The sequence below is a fragment of the Ranitomeya variabilis genome, chromosome 6 (genome assembly GCF_051348905.1).
Source record: "Ranitomeya variabilis isolate aRanVar5 chromosome 6, aRanVar5.hap1, whole genome shotgun sequence".
Classification (NCBI taxonomy): domain Eukaryota; kingdom Metazoa; phylum Chordata; class Amphibia; order Anura; family Dendrobatidae; genus Ranitomeya; species Ranitomeya variabilis.
The window spans coordinates 495251727-495264115 of NC_135237.1; the positions used below are offsets into that span (position 1 = coordinate 495251727).

Below are 12389 nucleotides of genomic sequence, written 5' to 3' on the forward strand. Positions count from 1 at the left end.
CAGTGGTATTACCTTAATCACGGGGAGGGTGATGCCATGCTTGGAAGTGACAAGGATCCCTTTAACAGGTAACATGTACATTTAACACTGTTCTCACTCCAAACCAGAAGGGGGAGCTTGAAACCCAGTCTGAGGGTAAATCCCCTATATATTCTGGCTGGAGGAGGAGTTAGGAGAGTCTGTGAGGAGAGCTGGAGCCGAGCAGACATGCGATTCTGCAGCTCCTGACAGGAGAGTCAGACAGTCTGTAGGAGACAGTGAGGGGAGAAGGAGCAAAGGAGGAGAGAGAAACTGGAGTGGAGCTGCCACTGGGCTCCCTCCAGGTTCAAGCGCAAGAAACCGGAGGTCGGAAGTCCGAGGTTGTGGGGGTATCTATGCCCCACAGCAGAAACCGGCGGGCAGGAGATTCCAAGTCTCCTAGCCACCATTACACCCGAAGGCACAGCAGCAGATAGAGCCGGGAGTCAACAGAGAAGGGACACCTATAAAAAGTCTCCAGTTGCCTGCCAATCGGGTAATGTACACCTAAAGGGACAGAGTGAGAGAGGACCTTGTGCAGAGCTTCAGGCAGCAAGGGACTGAGAACACAGTGCAGTAAGGAAGACTTCCAACCCCACCTAGCTAAGGGAATCCCGAATCGCTTCCAGGCTGCCCGGATTCCAAAGACCACCTGTAACCTGTACCTGAACTGCACCAGTAAAAGGTAAATAGACTGCAGCCTTGTGTCCTCCAATTCTTTCCTGCACTTCACCATCTATCATCTTTACCAACTACACCGGGAGCCCTGGGGACTAAGTTCTACCTGTGGGGAGCTATACCACCTCTGCTGCTATACCATCATCCCCAGAGGACCCCTTTAAGCAGTGTCAGCCGGCCGAGTACGACAGGTGGCGTCACGAACATTACTACATTAGACTTTATTCCCATTTTCATTATCCCCCTTTTACTGGCTGCCCGGGGCCACGGATTGGGTCACCGCTGCCTTGACACATCCCTTTAAGAACTGGCCTGATTCCGAGTACCCCATGGTTCTATTGGGCGCTCCATAGCCATATAAGACGCCAAATGCTACTAGTCACTCCTCACCATCCACTCGACACATCATCTTCTAGACAAATCATCACAAAGCCTCCCCATCATGTCTCCCAACCTCCAGTTCACCATCTCTAAAGCAACAGTCTTTCAATCTTCCCCCATCGTAAAGACCTACAAAACATATCAAGTGAGACAAAACACATGTAAATAATATCTGAGTGGTCCCTAAGTAAACTTGAGTCGTAAAAGGAGCATTCATTAAGAAAGGATAACTGTGAAGTCCACGTCCTCCAAACAAGTATTCTACCTTGTAGTCCACCCTCCTTACACACAGAGGAATCCTTGAAAAATGACGATCTTGGTGTTCTAGCTCCTCTGGCTCCATGTATTTGTTTTTGTTGGCATAGAAAAGGTATAAACCGAAAGCCATTAAAGGGAACCTGTCACCCCCAAAATCGAGGGTGAGGTAAGCCCACCGGCATCAGGAGCTTATCTACAGCATTCAGGAATGCTGTAGATAAGCCCCCGATGTATCCTAAAAGGTGAGAAAAAGAGGTTAGATTATACTCACCCAGGGGCGGTCCCGCTGCTGGTCTGATCCGATGGGTGTCGCGGTCCAGTCGGGCACCTTCTATCTGACCTTTCCCGGTGCCTGCGCACTGCAGTACTTTGCTCTGCCCTCAACAGGGCAGAAGAAGTACACCTGCGCCGGAGCCGCAGCGTGAAGACCAGAAGAGGACGTCATCTGATGAAGATGGGAGGCCCTGGACCACGACGCCCATCGGATCGGACCGCCCGCCCAGGTGAGTATAATCTAACCTCTTTTTCTCATCTTTTAGGATACATCTTCTCTCATCTTAGCTCAGCGTTGATTTTGGGGGTGACAGTTTCCCTTTAACCCAGAGGAGGAGAATAAGCAAAAGCACTAGCAGAAAGCAATGGTAATGAAGTGGAGGACAGAAAAAAATTAGCAACAAAAAATGTTTGTTCTAACACATAGGACACAATTGACATGTTGTGTTTGTGGGTGAACCAAGAAGAAAAACATCCCTGTAAGGCTTTTTTTACACATACCGTTGTGTTGCGGCCGTGAAAAAAGATCGAGCCTGCAAAACAATGGAAGCTTGTTTTTGCGGTGCACCATGACTTCCGTTTTTGCGGAACGCCACTTTTTTTTCCAATACTATTTTTCCAATACTATTTCCATAGTTTTTTGCTGTCCATTATTGCGGAAGACCATGAAAATTGCGGAGATACGGCCTGCAATAACGAGCCACAAAAAAATAGGGCAAGTGTAAAAGTAGCCTAAGTGATGAAAAAATAATAATCCTAGTGGAAAGGATAAGGCATAAACAATAAAACGTAGAAATGCATAGTAGGAGTAAAATGGCAAGTCAAATGAAAAACGTATAAATAATACAATAAAACTCTGAATTTGGGTACAGTAATCATGGCAGCCTAGACACAAAACACACCCCACACGGGTTTCACAAATTGGCTGTATAATCAGTATATTGAGTTGAGCATTGTGTGAGTCCATCTGTAGAACAAATTGCTCATCAGTCCAAGTGTATTCATTTTGCGCCCACCAAGCCTGAATGACAGATGTAGCTTGTACTGAGCAGTGTCAGACCTCAGCAGCAGCAGGGAGGAGGGACACTGAGGAGGTGTCAGCTGGCATAGAGGATTATACAGCTATTCTGACGTGTATTATCAAAGTAAATCTATCATCCTTATCAGTTATAAGAGATTTGTTTCGTAATATATGCAGTTTGTATTCTGAAATCTGGTGACTAGGGTTGAGCGAAACGGATCGGATAAATTAAAAAATCGCCGACTTTCGGCAAAGTCGGGTTTCATGAAACCCGACCCGATCCTAGTGTGGAATCGGCCATGAGGTCGCCGATCTGCACGCAAAAGTCGCGTTTCGTATGACGCTTTCAGCCCCATTTTTCAGCCAATGAAGGAGGACGCAGAGTGTGGGCAGCGTGATGACATAGGTCTCGGTCCACACCATCTTAGAGAAGGGCATTGCAGTGATTGGCTTGCTTTCTGCGGCATCACAGGGGCTATAAAGGGACGTGCACGCCGACCACCATCTTACTTCTGCCAATCTTAGCATAGGGAGAGGTTGCTGCAGCTTCATCAGAAGAAGGGATATAGTTAGGGAGGGAAGATTAACCCCCAAACTGCTTGTGCTGTAGCGATTTCCACTGTCCAACACCACCTTTTCTTTGCAGGGACAGTGGAGGATATATTCTTGTGCATCAGCTCTGTAGCTTATTAGGCTACCTTATAAGGCTCCCTGATAGCTGCATTGCTGTTTGCATGCTGTTGTGCAAACCAACTGCTTTTTTAAAAGCAAAAATCCTGTTGCTCCTCAGTCCTGTTAGTTTGTCGTATGTCAGCCAGCCACTTTCTGCCACTTACATTGTGTTGTTTTATGCACAGGCCCTGAGTTTTCGTTCAGTCTCCCCCCCAAAAAAAGGGAGATTTAAATTCTCAACAAGTTTATATACACCACCTACCTTGTTTTACAGTACCATACAATGGTTGTTATTTTGGTTAGATTTTCCAAAAAATGAGGAAGTCTGGTGGAAGAGCCCGTGGGCAGTGGTTGCCAGCTGGTACTGATGGTGGTGGTGGTGGTGGTGCATCTGGTGGTAGTGGCAAAAGCACAATAGTACCTAAGGCTGGAGGTGTTGAGCCAGCATCATCGTCCTTTTCCTCCCTTATCGATGTTCTCCCTCACAAGTCATTCCCCTTTGATTACTGGGTATCTAAAATAGACACCTGGCCTGAATTGGCAGAATATGCATTACAGGAGCTCGCTTGCCCAGCTGCTAGTGTGCTATCAGAGTCTTCAGTGCTGCTGGTTCAATACTGACCGAAAAAAGGACACGTCTGGCTACCCGAAATGTTGATGATCTAACCTTCATTAAAATGAACCAATCATGGATTTCAAATTATTTTGCCCTACCTTCCCCTGCTGACACGTAGCTTGCCTGAAAAATGTCTTGCTTTTGGCCTCCTCTTACTGACTTCTCCAATTCCTCCATTTGCAGCTGCTGAATGTCTACCATAGGCCATTTTTACACCTCCCTAAATGGCCTGACTCCCCCCACAGGGCCGTGGTCACCACCTGGCACAAGCACCTGTGCGAGTGCTGTTTGCCTGGACAGGTGGGTGTGCCCACTCTTGGGCGACGGCACTGGCACAGGGTCCCTCATAGTACAATGAAGTGTCTCTGACGGTGGTGGTGCACAACCAACGTCAGACACACCGTCATAATGTGAGGGTCCCTGTGCCAGTACCGCCGCCCACGAGAGAGTGTTCCCCCCCAGCTCGAACAGTGCTCTACCACTTGCAATACTTACCTCTCCCTGCTACACCACTGTGTAGTCTGTGCTGTTAAATCCTTCAATGGCACTGACAATACAAATTTGTTGAAATGATAGATGATAGTTAAAATATACAGGGGCCCTGGCCTCCATTTAGACCAGTTAATACTTTGCGCCTACTACCACTGTCTGCTACTCAGCAGAGGAGCCCACCCCTGTACCTAGCTATGCCACCTGTTTATTTATGAACAATTTTTTGGCAGACATTTAGCCCACTTTATTATTTGGGCCTACTAACTTAGTCTGCTACTCATTACAATTTTCCGACACTGAGCAAAGCAATGTCGCCTGTTTATTTATGAATAATTTTTTGGCAGACATTTAACCCACTTTATTATTTGGGCCTACTAACTGTGTCTGCCACTCATTACAGTTTTCCTCCACTGAACAAAGCAATGCTTCCTGTTTAGTCTTGTTAGCAATTTTGAACTGCATTTAGCCTACTTTATTATTTGTGAAGGAACAGGTGATTGGCCTCGGGGAGACCAAAACATCCAACACCGCGGAGACACCATCACGTGTTTCTCAACGCAGTGATCCAGAACACTGCCCCCATCCCTTATGGGAAATATGCAAATGCATGTAGGATAGCTGCGGAGACACCATCACGTGTTTCTCAACGCAAGCAGTGAATAGCCAGACCTTTCCCCGGGAAGGAACAACCACGGGAAGGGCAGCATCCTATAAAGGAAAACATCCAATACAGGAAAACCACCTATGCCAAGCATGGTATCCATCCACAGACAGCTGTTTCGGGGTGTTTGCCCCTCATCAGTGTGGAGTAGGAATCTGGCTATTAGGAGCAGTGCCTAGTAAAAGGCTGTGAAGGAACAGATGATTGGCCTCGGGGAGACCAAAACATCCAACACCACGGAGACACCATCACGTGTTTCTCAACGCAGTGATCCAGAACACTGCCCCCATCCCTTATGGGAAATATGCAAATGCATGTAGGATAGCTGCGGAGACACCATCACGTGTTTCTCAACGCAAGCAGTGAATAGCCAGACCTTTCCCCGGGAAGGAACAACCACGGGAAGGGCAGCATCCTATAAAGGAAAACATCCAATACAGGAAAACCACCTATGCCAAGCATGGTATCCATCCACAGACAGCTGTTTCGGGGTGTTTGCCCCTCATCAGTGTGGAGTAGGAATCTGGCTATTAAGAGCAGTGCCTAGTAAAAGGCTGTGAAGGAACAGATGATTGGCCTCGGGGAGACCAAAACATCCAACACCGCGGAGACACCATCACGTGTTTCTCAACGCAGTGATCCAGAACACTGCCCCCATCCCTTATGGGAAATATGCAAATGCATGTAGGATAGCTGCGGAGACACCATCACGTGTTTCTCAACGCAAGCAGTGTCATCATAAGGGATGGGGGCAGTGTTCTGGATCACTGCGTTGAGAAACACGTGATGGTGTCTCCGCGGTGTTGGATGTTTTGGTCTCCCCGAGGCCAATCATCTGTTCCTTCACAGCCTTTTACTAGGCACTGCTCTTAATAGCCAGATTCCTACTCCACACTGATGAGGGGCAAACACCCCGAAACAGCTGTCTGTGGATGGATACCATGCTTGGCATAGGTGGTTTTCCTGTATTGGATGTTTTCCTTTATAGGATGCTGCCCTTCCCGTGGTTGTTCCTTCCCGGGGAAAGGTCTGGCTATTCACTGCTTGCGTTGAGAAACACGTGATGGTGTCTCCGCAGCTATCCTACATGCATTTGCATATTTCCCATAAGGGATGGGGGCAGTGTTCTGGATCACTGCGTTGAGAAACACGTGATGGTGTCTCCGTGGTGTTGGATGTTTTGGTCTCCCCGAGGCCAATCATCTGTTCCTTCACAGCCTTTTACTAGGCACTGCTCCTAATAGCCAGATTCCTACTCCACACTGATGAGGGGCAAACACCCCGAAACAGCTGTCTGTGGATGGATACCATGCTTGGCATAGGTGGTTTTCCTGTATTGGATGTTTTCCTTTATAGGATGCTGCCCTTCCCGTGGTTGTTCCTTCCCGGGGAAAGGTCTGGCTATTCACTGCTTGCGCTGAGAAACACGTGATGGTGTCTCCGCAGCTATCCTACATACTTTATTATTTGGGCCTATATCTGAGTTTCCTCCTCATCCTGCCCATTGCCCAGCCACTGCTAGATGAGTCTGCTGGTACATTGACCCAGACCACTACATTCCCCTTGCACTCTACACAGCCAGAATCTGACCCTGCTGAAAGTCAGGTTCCCCTTCCCACATACTATACCACCTTACATGGGGACAAAGAGGAAAGTGCAGATGAAAGTGCAGGTTCCTTCATCAGGTGGGGGGGCATACTCATTGGCGATGTAATTGGCACAGGGCCCCTCATAGTTCGCAAAAGTGTCTCTGCCAGTGGGAGGCGCCACCCACTGTCAAACACACCACCGTACTATGAGGGGCCCTGTGCCAGTGCCAACGAGTGGGCCCCCCCTGCTTGCTCAGGATCACAGCACTTGCAAAGTTGAAATACTTACCTCTCCCTGCTCCACCGCCGTGATGTATTCCGCGTTTCCTGGGCCCATGGAAAACTTGAGCCAGCCCTACCCCCCACAACTTTAGCCAAATGACCCCCAGTTTTCAATGCCTAACTATTATTATTTATATTATTTATTGTCAAACTACCGTTTTCTCTTTTTAAATCATAATGAAAACCCAAAACATCCAAATGACCCTGATCAAAAGTTTACATACCCTGGTGATTTTGGCCTGATGATTTGCACAGAAGTTGACACAAATGGGTTTTAATGGCTAATAAAGGTAACATCCTCACATATTTGCTTGTAATCAGTGTGTGTGCATAAAAGCTGAGTGAGTTTCTTGGATCCAGACAGACTCTTGCATCTTTCATCCAGCCACTGACATTTCTGGATTGTTCAGAAAAAAAAGTAAAAAGTAAATTTGGCAACCATGATATACATTAGAGAGAAATTATCCAAGTCCATTGACATAACTGAGATAGGCAAACTATTTCACGTACATGGAGGGTGTCTCCGCTCTCCCTTGATGGCAGATGTTGGGGGAAGAAGGATCGGGCATGATGGATTTCAACATCCTGAACCTTTGTTTATATGGAGGAATTGAAACAAGATCTGTGGAAGGTTTATGGGTGCATGAACTTCAAATTACATAATACATTACAAGCTTTCTAATACTGTAGCCTAGCAATCTATTGTTATTGATATTGACTATATCCAACCTCTCTTTATGTTGCTGTAAAACTGGTTTTATAGGCAATTAATCATTTCTAAATTTGTTTCCATGCATCATCAGGTTCGTTGTGTTAGTGAATTATGCAACAAAGGATTCAAGGAGGAAAGCTTTGTGTTACTGTACATTGTAGGGACGTGATGTAGAAAATGACATAGTAACTAGTAACTGACTTTACCAAACAGTGAAAATTACCTAGCAAGTAGCTGATGAGTGTACACAAGTATCCGACGTGTCAGTCAAGCCGCATTCCATTCATGTTGTTAACCAGAATGCGTCATAGGTGTGACCGGAAAAACATTACCAGATACTTCATAAGTCCTGGTAGATGATGATATTAATAGAAGGCTTACAAATGATTACTAGATCTCATTGAAAAACCTAGAAAGCAGGTAATCAGTGTAGATTAGTTTAGTTTGGGAGAACCATTGTCCTGTCCCTGCGCCTCACACCCGTTATAGATCGGTAATGCTCAGGTGATTTCCGTATAATTACTGACCAAATAAATTCTGAGCAGACATCCATCATAGTTTGGAGACGTGTTAGAGGGGTCTGTTTCAAAACCGATCAATGTTGAGTAGAATAAAATTAGATTTTACTTTTTTAAAACTCCAAAAACTAAGTGGAGTGTTTCTGTTTCCAAATTGCTCATGGGAACTGCACCATTATTATAGTGTCTGTATGAAGTCCATAGCACATAAGCTGGAACTGATCTTGTTAATACATTATTATTCAATGCAAATCAAATTTGTGTCCAGTTGTTAGGAATTCACTAAACCTGCTGAATTCGAACATTATGCGATTCACTTTGCGCTGAAAAGAAGCACTTCTTATTTTTAAATGGTGTTAATTTCTTTTGGCAACAGGGGTTAACCGGCCATGTTGGGAGCTCTGGGACTCTTATCCCCTATATAATCTGGGTCCTGACTGAAACACATTGTCAGAGCTAGCTTATGCTGCATGGCTTGGAGGACAGTTGTTTGGTGGTTATATGAGGAGTTTGGTGGATTTATCTGTGACTGTTGCTTGGGTTTGTGTTGTGAACTGTGTTTCTGGGCTCCCTCTGGTGGTCACTAATGGTATTGTGTTAGGCATGTCTTGTTGCAGGCCTGAGCTCCAGCTGTGTCGTTAAGCAGCGGGTGTTCCCTATTTAAGTCTCCTCCGGACTCAGTCTCTTGCCTGGCATCGTTGTATCCAGACCTATTTGGTCTCCTCCGGATTCCTTTCAGTCTGTCTCATGCAAGAAAAGCGAAGTCCATTTTGTATAATTTGGATCGTTTGCATTTTTCAGTGTCTTTGTCCAGCTTGCTTAATATTTGATTTTCTGGCTCGCTGGAAGCTTTAGGGGGCTGATATTCTCCCTCCGCACCGTCAGTCAGTGTGGGGGTTCTTGAATGTTCAGCGTGGATGTTTTTGTAGGGTTTTCTGCTGACCTCATAGTCCACTATCTATTTTCTGTCTATCTAGACTAGTGGGCCTCACTTTGCTGAATCTAGTTCATCTCTACGTTTGTGTTTTCCTCTTGCCTCACCGTTATTATTTGTTGGGGGCTTTCTATATCTTTGGGGTTCAATTTCTCTGGAGGCAAGTGAGGTCTTGTTTTCCCTCTAGGGGTAGTCAGTTCTCCGGCTGGCTCGAGACGTCTAGAACCAACGTAGGCACGTTCACCGGCTGCTTCTAGTTGTGTGTGTTAGGATCAGGTATGCGGTTAGCCCAATTTCCACCTCCCTAGAGCAGTATTTATGTTTTTGCTATCTTGCCGGAATATCAGAGATCCTCTACCACTGGGATCATAACAGGTTTGTAAGTGTGATAATTCCCTTCCCTCCTCTTACTTTGGTTTTTCTCCATCCTCCACTCCCCAATACACTTCTCTGTTATATGTGAGTGAATATTTGTATACCTGGTATTTTCAGGTGCCCTTGTTTGTGTTGCCTTGTTCATTTGGTTGGTGTACTGCAGTGCATGGTTACTTTCCTGTTCCCTGGGTGGGGGAAGGGTACAGACAGAGGGTGGATACAGGAGATAAAGCAAGGTTGGTGGCCCCGGCATCTTCACCTTCAGAAGTAACCCGGGTAATAGGATGAGCTAGGGTGCCCTCTAGTGTTAGGAACAGGGAAGGAGCCTGGGAGGAAATGCAGCAGACAATTTATGCTGAATCTGGATAGTGAGAGGACATCACAGCTTAGACACAGAAATAGAGAGAAAGCCATAAAACAATAAAACTGTACAGATAGTGGATGGCAATACCATAGTGGAGATGACAAGTGTATGAGGAGAAGAGAAAGAAAATAGATTTAATTGATAGGGAGCGACAGCTGGCCGCTGCTTCTTCCTTGATCATTGCGGTCATAGTGCTGCTGCAATTCAATCACACACACAGTCTTTTCAGGGCAACTGGAGGCTTCGGAGAACTTTCGATTTACAGCCAATTGATTAGCTGTAAAATGAATTTCCTGGCAAAATTCCATGGAGCTGGCAAATTCGGGTTTGAAAAGATGCATTTACTATATCCATGCTGTCACTACTGTCTGTCCTAGGCCAGTACGGTTACAGGCATAGTGTGGTATATCAGCACTGTGACACTGCTCTGTAGCCACAAGGAGTGATTATAGTGTGGAGACAATCTCCTCTGAACAGAACTATTGATATTGGCATCACTAGGTTTGGTAGCCAACAGAAGCCGCCATTATCCTGATATTACAGCTATAGTTACTTAATGATGAGTAGGGTGCAGTGTCCACGCGCTTCGGTACTATTAAGGTGGAGGTTCCTAAATACTTGAGTGCTATTATTGTGGTTGACAAAAGGCAGTTTGCCAGCAGCTGCCCGTGGTAGATAGGATTGTAAAAAATAATATTACAGTGTGTTTGGATAGCATTAGTCTGGTGACCAGTGACCACTACAAAGACTCTGAAAGCAAAGAGATAATTCACATAAGCAGACGCCTTTTATCTATAGGGTCTGGCAGTACCCCACTGGTATTCCGACTGAGACTGCATTTCACGTCCTTATTTCGTCAGTATATTATACAGACACTACCTAGGCTCCATTGCTTTTCTTACTGTAATTACATATTTGCATATGGGAAACATTTTATTTATAGCTCTAGTTACTTACTGTTAAGACCTGTTCAACCTACGCATCGCACCTTGTCATTAGTACAGTATCTGGTAAATCATTAAAGACAGGATGTTTATTGCAGTTATGGAATATTGCTGCTACTGATAAAGCTGCACCAGTATACCTGTATATTACATAGGGATACTGTGCTAAAAAGCAGTAATTTACAATGTTTATAGAATATTAGGGACCTCCAGGGTCATCCTGTCCAACCCCCTGCTCAATGCAGGATTCACTAAACCATCTCAGACTGATGTCTGTCCAGCCTCTGTTTGAAGACTTCATTGAAGGAGAACTCACCACCTCTCGTGTCAGACTGTTCCACTCATTGTTCATGGAACTGTTTTAAAGTTGTTTTTCTAATAACATCTATCAGCAGCCCCTCCTCCACCTTGATAGGGTCCCCAACAATTACTGTCCTAGTATGATGGACTCCGATGTTCCTCCTCTCCAGCATATTCCTCTGGTTGTGGGCAAGCATGTTCTCTGACTCCATCTCCTCCTCACTCTGGATATGATACTCAGTGGGTTGATCATTTGCTCAATATTTCCATGTTAACATCAGCCGCGCTTGTATCCATTTTAGCCAATACAGCGGTGAAAAAAGTATTGAACACGTCACCAATTTTCGAAGTAAATATATTTCTAAAGGTGTTATTGACATGAAATTCTCACCAGATGTCGGTAACAACCCATCTAATCCACACAGGCAAAGAAATCAAACCATAGATGTCCATAAATTAAGTTATGTGTAAAAATGAGAAAAAATATTGGAACACTTTTACTGAAATGTATTTAGTACAAAAGCCTTTGTTGGTGATGAAGCTTCAAGATGCCTTCTGTATGGAGAAACTAGTCGCAAGCATTGCTCAGGTGTGATTTTGGTCAATTCTTACACACAAATACCCTTTAAATCCTGAAGGTCCTGTGGGCTCCTTCTGTGAATTCGGAGCTTTAGTTCCTTCCATACATTTTCTATTGGATTCAGGTTGGTGATTGGCTGGGCCATTCTAGCAGATTTATTTTTTTTTCTCTGAAACCAATTGATAGTTTTCTTGGCTATGTGATTGGGATCATTGTCATGCTGAAATATCCACCCTCATTTTATCCTCATCATCTTGGTAGGTGGCTGCAGATTTTTATGTCTCAGTACATTTGTCCATTCATCCTTCCTTCAATTACATGAAGTTTGACAGTGCCGTACACTGAAAACAACCCCACTCCATGATGTTCCTACCTCCAAACTTCCCTGTTGGTATGGTGTTTTTGGGGTGGTAGCCTCCAAACACAGTGTGTATTATTGCATTCAAAAAGTTCAATTTTGGTCTCATCTTACCAGACTATATTCTCCCAGTATTTGACAGGCTTGTCTAAATGTTGTTGAGCAAACTTTAAATGCACTTGAACATGATTTTTGTTCAGCAACGGAGTCTTGTGTGGAGATTGTGCATACAGGCTGAGTGCATTACTTATTGTTTTCTTTGAAATAATTGTACCTGCTGACACCTGGTCAGGGCCACGTAATGGTGAAATCATCATTTCCACTTCTGGATTATGGCCTCCAACAGTGCTCACTGGAACATTC

General features: G+C 45.1%; 1 protein-coding gene across 4 annotated transcripts in view; it reads left to right on the forward strand.

Moving 5' to 3' along the window:
• The window catches only part of LOC143782846 (carbonic anhydrase 13-like), an 83981-nt gene that overhangs the window by 33621 nt on the left and 37971 nt on the right, over positions 1–12389 (forward strand). Inside the window, exon 1 of one of the 4 annotated variants that reach the window (XM_077270761.1) lies at positions 593–703. The exons of the other annotated variants lie outside the window; for them this stretch is intronic. The gene's annotated coding sequence lies outside the window, so the exon portion shown is untranslated. Of the gene's footprint in view, positions 1–592; positions 704–12389 lie in introns of those variants that run through there. 4 annotated transcript variants of the gene reach the window in all.